Raw genomic sequence first — 12,826 nt, forward strand, 5'->3', positions numbered from 1 at the left:
TGCAAAGAAAGATAGAGAAAGAAAGTGTCAATGTGATAAAAAGCTCGACATCAACAAGCAACAAAGAAGCAAACAATAAAGAGTCGATAGCATCGGAAAGTACTTTGTACAAAAAAGGAGGAGGAAATTACATCATCCAGAAGAGGAGTCGTGGAGCAACCCAGTTCTAAGGCAGGCTCCGTGATTGATTCAACCCTTGCCCTTTTTGGCGAAGGGGCACGGGGGCTTGCAGGAGGAGTTGGCTGCTCGGTGTTTTGCTGAGGAGGCGAAGATTCATCTCCATCAGCCTGCACTTCAGAAACAACCAAAGTACGCGACGTGCTCGTTCGAGCAGTCGCGACAATAGGTTGCGCTTCTTCCTCGTCACCACTGCAGTAAATTGGCGACAATGTAGGAAGCAAGATAGACAATAACATCGAGAGCAAAACAACAAGAAGCAATAGAGAACTTACGAGCTGATGAGGGCATCATCATATGGATTGACAGCCGCCTTCCTCTCTGAAGGACCAGCTTCTTCGGCTTTGGAGGTACCGGAATCTTCGACATCATCCCTTTTCCTCTTGTTCCTTGGAGAAACAGCGGAAGGAAGGGAGTGTGTCGAGGCAGTGGCCTGATACGTCTCCGACGTATCGATAATTTCTTATGTTCCATGCCACATTATTGATGATATCTACATGTTTTATGCACACTTTATGTCATATTCGTGCATTTTCTGGAACTAACCTATTAACAAGATGCCGAAGTGCCGATTGTCTGTTTTCTGCTGTTTTTGGTTTCAGAAATCCTAGTAACGAAATATTCTCGGAATTGGACGAAATCAACGCCCAGGGTCCTATTTTGCCACGAAGCTTCCAGAAGACCGAAGAGGAGACGAAGTGGGGCCACGAGGTGGCCACACCCTAGGGCGGCGCGGCCCAGGCCTTGGCCGCGCCGGCCTGTAGTGTGGGCCCCTCGTGCCGCCTCTTGACCTGCCCTTCCGCCTACTTAAAGCCTCCGTCGCGAAACCCCCAGTACCGAGAGCCACGATACGGAAAACCTTACTGAGACGCCGCCGCCGCCAATCCCATCTCGGGGGATTTAGGAGATCGCCTCCGGCACCCTGCCGGAGAGGGGATTCATCTCCCGGAGGACTCTACGCCACCATGGTCGCCTCCGGAGTGATGTGTGAGTAGTCTACCCCTGGACTATGGGTCCATAGCAGTAGCTAGATGGTTGTCTTCTCCCCATTGTGCTTCATTGTCGGATCTTGTGAGCTGCCTAACATGATCAAGATCATCTATCTGTAATTCTATATGTTGCGTTTGTTGGGATCCGATGAATAGAGAATACTTGTTATGTTGATTATCAAAGTTATGTCTATGTGTTGTTTATGATCTTGCATGCTCTCCGTTACTAGTAGATGCTCTGGCCAAGTAGATGCTTGTAACTCCAAGAGGGAGTATTTATGCTCGATAGTGGGTTCATGTCTCCGTGAATCTGGGGAAGTGACAGAAATCTCTAAGGTTATGGATGTGCTGTTGCCACTAGGGATAAAACATTGGTGCTATGTTCGAGGACGTAGTTACTAATTACATTACGCGCAATACTTAATGAAATTGTCTGTTGTTAGCAACTTAATACTGGAGGGGGTTCGGATGATAACCTGAAGGTGGACTTTTTAGGCATAGATGCATGCTGGATAGCGGTCTATGTACTTTGTCGTAATGCCCAATTAAATCTCACAATACTCATCATAATATGTATGTGCATGGTCATGCCCTCTTTATTTGTCAATTGCCCAACTGTAATTTGTTCACCCAACATGCTGTTTATCTTATGGGAGAGACACCTCTAGTGAACTGTGGACCCCGGTCCAATTCTCTATACTGAAATACAATCTACTGCAATACTGTTTTACTGTTTTCTGCAAACAATCATCATCCACACTATACATCTAATCCTTTGTTACAGCAAGCCGGTGAGATTGACAACCTCACTGTTTCGTTGGGGCAAAGTACTTTGGTTGTGTTGTGCAGGTTCCACGTTGGCGCCGGAATCTCTGGTGTTGCGCCGCACTACATCCCGCCGCCATCAACCTTCAACGTGCTTCTTGGCTCCTACTGGTTCGATAAACCTTGGTTTCATACTGAGGGAAAACTTGCCGCTGTACGCATCACACCTTCCTCTTGGGGTTCCCAACGGACGCGTGCTGTACGCGTATCAAGTTCTTTTTCTGGCGCCGTTGCCGGGGAGATCAAGACACGCTGCAAGGGGAGTCTCCACTTCCCAATCTCTTTACTTTGTTTTTGTCTTGCTTTATTTTATTTACTACTTTGTTTGCTGCACTAAATCAAAACACAAAAAAATTAGTTGCTAGCTTTACTTTATTTACTGTCTTGCACTCTATATCAAAAACACAAAAAATTAGTTACTTGCATTTACTTTACTTAATTCATCATGTTTCCTTTTAATTTTACCACAAAAGACATACCGGTAGGACGTGGGTCTATAGTTGGGAGAAATAATATAGAAGAATTTTTCAATCATGTTAGTACCATTGAAGATTTTGAAGATAGACACTTGGTAGACCTTGCGCCTACTTATGAAATTGCTGCTGCGCATTTAGTTCACCTGTTGGAAACTAAATTTGTTAATCTCAATCCTATAATCCAACACATGTTCCTTACACTTGGTGATATGGAAGAAGGGGAAAAGAAAGATTTTGTTTTAGAAACCCTTCTTAGAGAATTTGGTGGTCTAGCAAGAGAAGCTAGAAAGGTCTTTGCTAAATTTAATATGCTTGGTTCTCATACTAATTTTGTTAGTCTCCTTGAAAAGATGGACATGGATAGAATAAGATACACTAATAATATTGATGATGGAGGGGAGATCAAAGCACCAATACCATGTAAACTCCTAGCTATGAATGATGCACTAGAAAATAACTATGCTTGGCTTGTTCCCGAAAATTTGTTTGATGAGAGTAGCAAGCCCAAGACTAATGAAAAGGGAGACGCTAAAACTTATGTATCCAATATACTATACTTGGTTGAGAAAAATCCACACCCCGCTGTAGAAGTACCACCCTTCGATAATACTTGATACACACTTTCTGCGCCTAGCTGAAAGGCGTTAAAGAAAAGCGCTTATGGGAGACAACCCATGGTTTTTACTACAGTACTTTGTTTTTATTTTGTGTCTTGGAAGTTGTTTACTACTGTAGCAACCTCTCCTTATCTTAGTTTTGTGTTTTGTTGTGCCAAGTAAAGTCTTTGATAGTAAAGTTCATACTAGATTTGGATTACTGCGCAGTTTCACATTTCTTTGCTGTCACGAATTCCGACCTGCCTCTCTGTAGGTAGCTCAGAAAAATATGCCAATTTACTTGCGTGATCCACAGATATGTATGCAACTTTCATTCAATTTGGGCATTTTCATTTGAGCAAGTCTGGTGCCATTTTAAAATTCGTCAATACGAACTGTTCTGTTTTTGACAGATTCTGCCTTTTATTTCGCATTGCCTCTTTTGCTATGTTGGATGAATTTCTTTGATCCATTAATGTCCAGTAGCTTTATGCAATGTCCAGAAGTGTTAAGAATGATTATGTCACCTCTGAACATGTTAATTTTTATTGTGCACTAACCCTCTAATGAGTTGTTCTGAGTTTGGTGTGGAGGAAGTTTTCAAGGATCAAGAGAGGAGTATGATGCAACATGATCAAGGAGAGTGAAAACTCTAAGCTTGGGGATGCCCCGGTGGTTCACCCCTGCATATATTTAGAAGACTCAAGCGTCTAAGCTTGGGGATGCCCAAGGCATCCCCTTCTTCATCGACAGCATTATCAGGTTCCTCCCCTGAAACTATATTTGTATTCCGTCACATCTTATGTGCTTTGCTTGGAGCGTCGGTTTGTTTTTGGTTTTTGTTTTGTTTGAATAAAATGGATCCTAGCATTCACTTTATGGGAGAGAGACACGCTCCGCTGTAGCATATGGACAAGTATGTCCTTAGCCTCCACTCATAGTATTCATGGCGAAGTTTCTTCTTCGTTAAATTGTTATATGGTTGGAATTGGAAAATGATACATGTAGTAATTGCTATAAATGTCTTGGGTAATGTGATACTTGGCAATTGTTGTGCTCATGTTTAAGCTCTTGCATCATATACTTTGCACCCATTAATGAAGAAATACATAGAGCATGCTAAAATTTGGTTTGCATATTTGGTCTCTCTAAGGTCTAGATAATTTCTAGTATTGAGTTTGAACAACAAGGAAGACGGTGTAGAGTCTTATAATGTTTACAATGTGTCTTTTATGTGAGTTTTGCTGCACCGCTTCATCCTTGTGTTTGTTTCAAATAGCCTTGCTAGCCTAAACCTTGTATCGAGAGGGAATACTTCTCATGCATCCAAAATCCTTGAGCCAACCACTATGCCATTTGTGTCCACCATACCTATCTACTACATGGTATTTCTCCGCCATTCCAAAGTAAATTGCTTGAGTGCTACCTTTAAAATTCCATCATTCGCCTTTACAATATATAGCTCATGGGACAAATAGCTTAAAAACTATTGTGGTATTGAATATGTACTTATGCACTTTATCTCTTATTAAGTTGCTTGTTGTGCGATAACCATGTTTCTGGGGACGCCATCAACTATTCTTTGTTGAATATCATGTGAGTTGCTATGCATGTCCGTCTTGTCTGAAGTAAGAGAGATCTACCACCTTATGGTTAAGCATGCATATTGTTAGAGAAGAACATTGGGCCGCTAACTAAAGCCATGATTCATGGTGGAAGTTTCAGTTTTGGACATATATCCTCAATCTCATATGAGAAAATTACTAATTGTTGTTACATGCTTATGCATAAAAGAGGAGTCCATTATCTGTTGTCTATGTTGTCCCGGTATGGATGTCTAAGTTGAGAATAATCAATAGCGAGAAATCCAATGCGAGCTTTCTCCTTAGACCTTTGTACAAAGTGCATGGAGGTACCCCATTGTGACACTTGGTTAAAACATGTGCATTGCGATGATCCGGTAGTCCAAGCTAATTAGGACAAGGTGCGGGCACTATTAGTATACTATGCATGAGGCTTGCAACTTGTAAGATATAATTTACATAACTCATATGCTTTATTACTACCGTTGACAAAATTGTTTCATGTTTTCAAAATCAAAGCTCTAGCACAAATATAGCAATCGATGCTTTTCCTCTATGGAGGACCATTCTTTTACTTTTATTGTTGAGTCAGTTCACCTATTTCTCTCCACCTCAAGAAGCAAACACTTGTGTGAACTGTGCATTGATTCCTACATACTTGCATATTGCACTTATTATATTACTCTATGTTGACAATTATCCATGAGGTATACATGTTACAAGTTGAAAGCAACCGCTGAAACTTAATCTTCCTTTGTGTTGCTTCAATGCCTTTACTTTGAATTATTGCTTTATGAGTTAACTCTTATGCAAGACTTATTGATGCTTGTCTTGAAGTGCTATTCATGAAAAGTCTTTGCTATATGATTCACTTGTTTACTCATGTCATATACATTGTTTTGATCGCTGCATTCACTACATATGCTTTACAAATAGTATGATCAAGGTTATGATGGCATGTCACTCCAGAAATTATCTTTGTTATCGTTTTACCTGCTCGGGACGAGCAGAACTAAGCTTGGGGATGCTGATATGTCTCCGACGTATCGATAATTTCTTATGTTCCATGCCACATTATTGATGATATCTACATGTTTTATGCACACTTTATGTCATATTCGTGCATTTTCTGGAACTAACCTATTAACAAGATGCCGAAGTGCCAGTTCTTATTTTTTACTGTTTTTGGTTTCAGAAATCCTAGTAACGAAATATTCTCGGAATTGGACGAAATCAACGCCCAGGGTCCTATTTTGCCACGAAGCTTCCAGAAGACCGAAGAGGAGACGAAGTGGGGCCACGAGGTGGCCACACCCTAGGGCGGCGCGGCCCAGGACTTGGCCGCGCCGGCCTGTAGTGTGGGCCCCTCGTGCCGCCTCTTGACCTGCCCTTCCGCCTACTTAAAGCCTCCGTCGCGAAACCCCCAGTACCGAGAGCCACGATACGGAAAACCTTACTGAGACGCCACCGCCGCCAATCCCATCTCGGGGGATTCAGGAGATCGCCTCCGGCACCCTGCTGGAGAGGGGATTCATCTCCCGGAGGACTCTACGCCACCATGGTCGCCTCCGGAGTGATGTGTGAGTAGTCTACCCCTGGACTATGGGTCCATAGCAGTAGCTAGATGGTTGTCTTCTCCCCATTGTGCTTCATTGTCGGATCTTGTGAGCTGCCTAACATGATCAAGATCATCTATCTGTAATTCTATATGTTGCGTTTGTTGGGATCCGATGAATAGAGAATACTTGTTATGTTGATTATCAAAGTTATGTCTATGTGTTGTTTATGATCATGCATGCTCTCTGTTACTAGTAGATGCTCTGGCCAAGTAGATGCTTGTAACTCCAAGAGGGAGTATTTATGCTCGATAGTGGGTTCATGTCTCCGTGAATCTGGGGAAGTGACAGAAATCTCTAAGGTTATGGATGTGTTGTTGCCACTAGGGATAAAACATTGGTGCTATGTTCGAGGACGTAGTTACTAATTACATTACGCGCAATACTTAATGCAATTGTCTGTTGTTAGCAACTTAATACTGGAGGGGGTTCGGATGATAACCTGAAGGTGGACTTTTTAGGCATAGATGCATGCTGGATAGCGGTCTATGTACTTTGTCGTAATGCCCAATTAAATCTCACAATACTCATCATAATATGTATGTGCATGGTCATGCCCTCTTTATTTGTCAATTGCCCAACTGTAATTTGTTCACCCAACATGCTGTTTATCTTATGGGAGAGACACCTCTAGTGAACTGTGGACCCCGGTCCAATTCTTTATACTGAAATACAATCTCTTGCAATCTTTTTACTGTTTTCTGCAAACAATCATCATCCACACTATACATCTAATCCTTTGTTACAGCAAGCCGGTGAGATTGACAACCTCACTGTTTCGTTGGGGCAAAGTACTTTGGTTGTGTTGTGCAGGTTCCACGTTGGCGCCGGAATCTCTGGTGTTGCGCCGCACTACATCCCGCCGCCATCAACCTTCAACGTGCTTCTTGGCTCCTACTGGTTCGATAAACCTTGGTTTCATACTGAGGGAAAACTTGCCACTGTACGCATCACACCTTCCTCTTGGGGTTCCCAACGGACGCATGCTGTACGCGTATCATGGCCTCAGACTCAGCTTCTTTTTCAGAGGAAGCCGTGGATTTGTGAGAACCCGCGACTTCACTCTCAGGGCGTGGGGTACCTTGGTTGTCATCATCGACAACGGTACGATCTTCAACTTCTCCACCCTCAGGAAGAGGAGGAAGAGAAGCAAGAACGGGGTGATTCTGAGAAAAAGAAAGAGTGTCGAGAAAAAAGGAAGTTATGCAAAAAGCTAGTAAGATAGTAATCGACAAATAGTAAAACTCGACAAGACAATATAGCTACCAAAAGGAAAAATTACCTCGGGAAGGGGATTGGCGCCACTATATGGCGTAATGTGGCAAGAAGATGGAATGGTATCTTTCTTGCTGAGCGATGAGATTCTTCGGATAAGCTTCTCGAAATCCTTCAAAGGAAGGTCTTTTGAGAGCATGTCGACGTCTTCTTCACCAGCATACCTCCAGAGGGGATTTTTGCGAGCCTGGAGAGGCTGCACTCTAATCCTAAGTAAATACGCGGTGATCTCAATACCCGACAGTTCCTTGCCACGGGTATTTTGTAGCTCGTGGATGCGAGTCATTAGCGCTTCTGTCGCCAAATTTTCAGCTTCGGTAGCTTCAGCATCCTAGGAACGGCGGCGAAGGATTTTGGCTCCTCCGTCAAAAGGGGCGATGTTGTCCTCTACTGAATTGGAGCTTTCTTCATGAACGTACAGCCATCTCTTCCGCCAACCTTGGACGGAGTCGGGGAATTGGACGTCGAAGTATTCGACATCAGAACGAACACAGATAACAACGCCGCCAATGTTGTAGGCGGCGTTGTGGGAGCCATTACGGCGAAGGCAGAAGATACGCTTCCATAGAGCCCAATTAGGTTGGACTCCAAGGAAGCACTCACACAGTGTGATAAAAATCGACACGTGGAGGATAGAGTTGGGCGTCAGCTGGTGTAGCTGAAGCCCATAGACAAAAAGAAGACCCCGAAGAAATTCGTGGATGGGGGAGAAAGACCTCGGATGAGATGATCAACAAAACTGACCCGATACTCGATTGGAGGTGTCGGATAGCTCTCCTCCTTGGGGAAGCGGAGCGCCTTCTCCTTCTTGGTGAACCCTAGCTTCTTCAGCAGGTTCATTTCCTGGTTCGAGATCTTGGATCTCTCCCACTCTAGATCTTCGGCGGCCATCTTGGACTCCGGAGTGCTATGCCTGGTCAGACGCGCACGATGTGGCATCAATGAGCGCGAAGGAGAAAGGTGTGAGCGTGGTTGAGCGCTTGAAGCAATAGGAGCAATGGAGGATTTAGCAGAGGAGAAGCAGAGGTGCGGCGCAAGCGAAAGTGCTAAAGGAGGAAGACGATGACTTTATATAGAGGTGCGGTGAATCGACGCGTCGTTGGATGAAGAGATTGCGGGGCAGATGGTGTACACGTGGACAAGGGGTAAAAAAGTAATTTCATTCAGACGAGAAAGAACAGGAGCTACAGTACGTGCGCCAGAAAAAGCGGAGGACGTGTGTCCCCCACTTGCGCGACGTGTCAGCTTGATGGGTAACTTGGGCCCGCAAGGCAGCGAGAGAGTAGTTCTCGCGTTTTCACGATATAGCGGTCGTGGCTATCGTCAGCAGTGATATCACCTTGACAAGAGAAAAAATTCGGCTAAGCAGCTTCTTAAAAATGGCGACAGCAGAACATTGTGGATTCTTTCGAGAGCCTTTGATCAAATACAAGTTTTTGATCAAATGCTCGGGGGCAACTTTGGAAAAAATGAAAAATTCGAAGAATGACAAAATAGAAATGGCGAGAGCCTATGATCAAATACAAGTATTTGCTCATAGCCTCGGGGGCTACTCCCATCGGGAGCGCTGTTCGCGCACCCGAGAGATTTGAAAATTTTGAGAGAGAAGAAAAATATAGCAACATAAGGCGTGGAGCCTACACCCAAACACAAGTCCTTGGCTGTGGCCTCGGGGGCTACTCCCATCGGGAACGCTGTTCGCGTGCCCGATGAAATTATAAAAAAAAAGAGAAGAGAAAGAGAAAATAGAAGGAAGAAGGAAAAGTGAGCATATTTCGAGTTATATACATAACTCTACATATACTCCCATCGGGAAAGCAATATAAGTCATCCGTTGACTCGATAAAATGTGTTATTCCAACAGCCGAAAAAGCACTCGATAATATATTCTCAGAACGCCAAAGTTGCGAACAATTTCTGAATGCTGCAAAACTTTGCAAAGGTAAGACCCCAGATCCGTTCTGTGTGGCGTGGCGCCGTCTCTGACGTCGGTTTGCTACTTTTTTCCGTATCAACAGATACGAAGAAAAATCCTAACGGATGCGTTAGGTACCCGATAAATATGACTGGGACTCGACATAATGGTAAGACCTTAAGCGGCACCTGTCGAAGTTTACACCAGTATCCCGAGATCATGTCCAGGGACGTGATCTTGAAGTAGGTTTTGGCGGATTGGCACTAGAGCAGTTAACTAGTACCTGATCCGTCAGATGAACTAACCCCAACTGACGAGGCGGTTCCTCGGCAATGCCCACCATGAGGGGCTTGGGTTTTTAGAGAAAGGCGACGACGGAAGTTCCGGGAGCGAGGCGGTACACGACGTACCCAGGTTCACGTCCCCACGGTGGAGGATCGCTACGTCCTGCTAGCAATCCAGTATATGAATATATGGGTACAGGGGGCCGCCATAGGCGGAGTTGTTGGATCTAGTCTAGTTCTAATCCGCGGGTTGCGGTTTCTAGGCGTGTCGCCTCTATGATTATGTTTCTGATTGTGCGTGTCCCTAAGGGGTGCCCCTGCCTGGCTTTATATATCAGCCAAGCTAGGGTTTACAAGAGTCCTAGTAGGATTCATATTGGAGCCTTCTTTCCTTGTAGTCCAAGTTGTTCACGCTTGCGGGTCCAGCTTGTCGAGTCCTTGTGCTGGTCCATCTTGATAATCTGCACCGGGTATGGCAATTTCGAGTACCCGAAGGGTTATGCCCACGTCACCAACTACCATTATCCCTGTACAATATATAAATTCGTATGCAAAGATATGTGGTAAAGTTCAGAGTTATCGAATAAATATAAAGGTGGAGATTTTCCCTGACTCTGCGATTCAAGTAAAATCTCGGGGGCTACTGACATAGGCATCCCCAATGGGCCTGCCAGAGATGGTACCCGGGGTTTACTGAAGGCCCATGACCCGAAGGATAAGAAGAATCGGAAGCCCAAGTTGCTAGTTAAGGAAAGCTAGAGTTATATTAGGAGAGAACACTTGTAATATTGCGGGATGAGTTGGAAACCTTCCTGGACTCTGTAACTTGTGTATCACGAATCCCTCGGCTCCACCTCCTATATAAGGGGGAGCCGAGGGACAAAGAAAGCATCGATTCATTGTCTCACAAACCCTAGTTTTCATATCGTCGAGTACTTTTCGGCTGAAACCTTCGAGATCTACTTGCCCTCTACTTCTAGCTAAAACCCTAGTCTACAACCCGTAGGTATTGAAAAGTTAATCCCTTGTCAGACATCCTATGCGGATTCAAAATTTTATTGCTCAAAATATTGTTTATTGGTTTGTTTGATCTCTCAGGAAGATGGTACCATATATCTCAGCAAAATAACATAGTTATATGAGGCACTCCACCACATACACAAATCATAGAGTACATACGCATTCATATCTAATGTTTCAAAAAGCCGTCAGACACCAAAATTGGAAATTATACTTTCTTTATTTATTATAAGAGCCATAACTGTTACATTTCCTAGAGAGTTACAAATATACAATCCAAGTACAGCCAAAATTTGGCAGATATAGGCTCATATCTTTACTCCATTTGCCTTGTATTACAGATCTTGTGGGCATTGCAGTTCTAATTTTCCCCATCCTCGAGATCTCTAGATTGTTTATGATCGTTTGACCATTTGAAAAATATGCATCTGGATAGTTACTGAAAGATGAACAAAGACATATGAATATGTATTAGATAAAGAGAAACAATTGCTAAAATATCAGTTATGGTAAAAAGGTTAGAAGACAAAGATAAAAATATGACATCCTCACCCATACATGCCGTTAATATATATGGTTATGCAAAGTCAGTAGCTCCACATGGCAAGGACATCAGCGGAAAACATTTCAAGAATGCACAGCATATTAGTAGCATTCAGTTAGTAAAGCACAAAGGACAATCTTGAAAAAAAGTAAAGCACAAAGGAAATCTCACATCTTGTCTAATAAATTTATTTCAGTTACGTGTAGATAATTACGTTCTCATATGACAACCTGCATAAGAAATATGATTCTTCTAAGCTCATATATCTACATGTAGTACTTAGATTAATTTACTGTTTCAACTTGGTCATTTAATACCAACAGGGGTCGATGGTTTCAACACTGGGTCTGACGACTGAATTGTTAAAAGGTACCTACTGAAGTAAGATTGATAAAAAATAACCAAATGGATACTTTACATGCATGCATAGTTGTGTACCTGGTATTTTTTTCGCTGGACCGTTGTAGATGAATTGCACAAGCACGATCACATGTAGCATGCATCCTATCCAGCCAGACTGATTTCGGGCCTGCAAATCAAATCGATGTAGTGGAAACTGGGATAAAAAATAAGGAGCAGAACCGTAGAAGAGAAGGAAGACGGTTATTACAGAACTAAATTTTGGATCTGTCCACCTTTGTGTCAAAATTACTAGAGATCGCAAAAGCAATCATCCAGATGCATCTTTTAGCCTGCATCCCTGCAAGGAAAAGAAAAGATTACTATGCAAACTTTATGGATCAGCACCTCCCAGCCAACCGTGTCATTAAAGAAGATAAAAATTGAGGAGATATTTCTTGCTTTCACCATCATTGCTGCGCGGCTTGTAATTCAGGAACGAGACTCGCTTGGATGCGAGGACAAAGGGACGGCAAAGGCAGCTTCATCGTGGTGAGTCACCGACGAAGAGGGCCGTGGTGATGGGCGAATCAAAAAAGAGGCAGAGCTGGGTGCAGAACTGCAGATAGACCGAGGAGAACCCAGGTCGGCGGCACTTGAAGGGGAGAGGCGGTGGAGAACTGGAGAAATTAGGCCGGCGGCGCTTGAAGGGAAGATTAGGAGAAGTTAGGCCGGCGGGGCTGAAGTGCGCATCGTGATATATCTGGGAGCGTCCTTTTTGGAGGCTAGGTATTTGTGGGAGCTGATTTGGAAGTTGGAGAAAATCACGGGAAAGGCTATCATATTATTACAACGGACTCATCTGCAACACGTATATCTGTATCTATCATTAAACTTTGCAACACAAATTTGAAGGGTTGCTAACTATTTGTTGCTATAGGGTGGGGATATCCGTTTTTTAGGTAAATTTTTTTATACAAGGAGATTTTTTTTGTAATACTGAAGCTTTATTGATTAACAACATTTTACAAAGGAGATGTAAAAAGAAACTATAACATCAGCCGAAAAGGCTAGACTCATTGGGCATTGCCTAGAATCCTGAGAAACGGTAAGACACTTGACACTACAAGGTCTATCCTGAAACCTCCTTGCTAACTTGGCCTGATGGTGCGCTTTAAAGTTGAGGC

At 43.4% G+C, this 12,826-nt stretch overlaps 1 long non-coding RNA gene across 3 annotated transcripts; it reads right to left on the minus strand.

The window, feature by feature from the left end:
* Window positions 1-10,957: 10,957 nt before the first annotated feature.
* Window positions 10,958-12,470, minus strand: LOC127348863 (uncharacterized). 3 transcript variants are annotated; one of them, XR_007879993.1, is made up of 4 exons: window positions 12,108-12,470; window positions 11,936-12,000; window positions 11,309-11,829; window positions 10,958-11,195 (listed from the first exon to the last, which is right to left on the minus strand). It is a non-coding gene; the product is annotated as an uncharacterized lncRNA (long non-coding RNA). The 3 variants fall into 3 exon arrangements; XR_007879992.1 differs by having other exon boundaries at window positions 11,309-12,000; XR_007879994.1 differs by lacking the exon at window positions 12,108-12,470 and having other exon boundaries at window positions 11,309-12,039.
* Window positions 12,471-12,826: the final 356 nt, after the last annotated feature.

Source organism: Lolium perenne, chromosome 4, assembly GCF_019359855.2.
Source record: "Lolium perenne isolate Kyuss_39 chromosome 4, Kyuss_2.0, whole genome shotgun sequence".
NCBI lineage: Eukaryota > Viridiplantae > Streptophyta > Magnoliopsida > Poales > Poaceae > Lolium > Lolium perenne.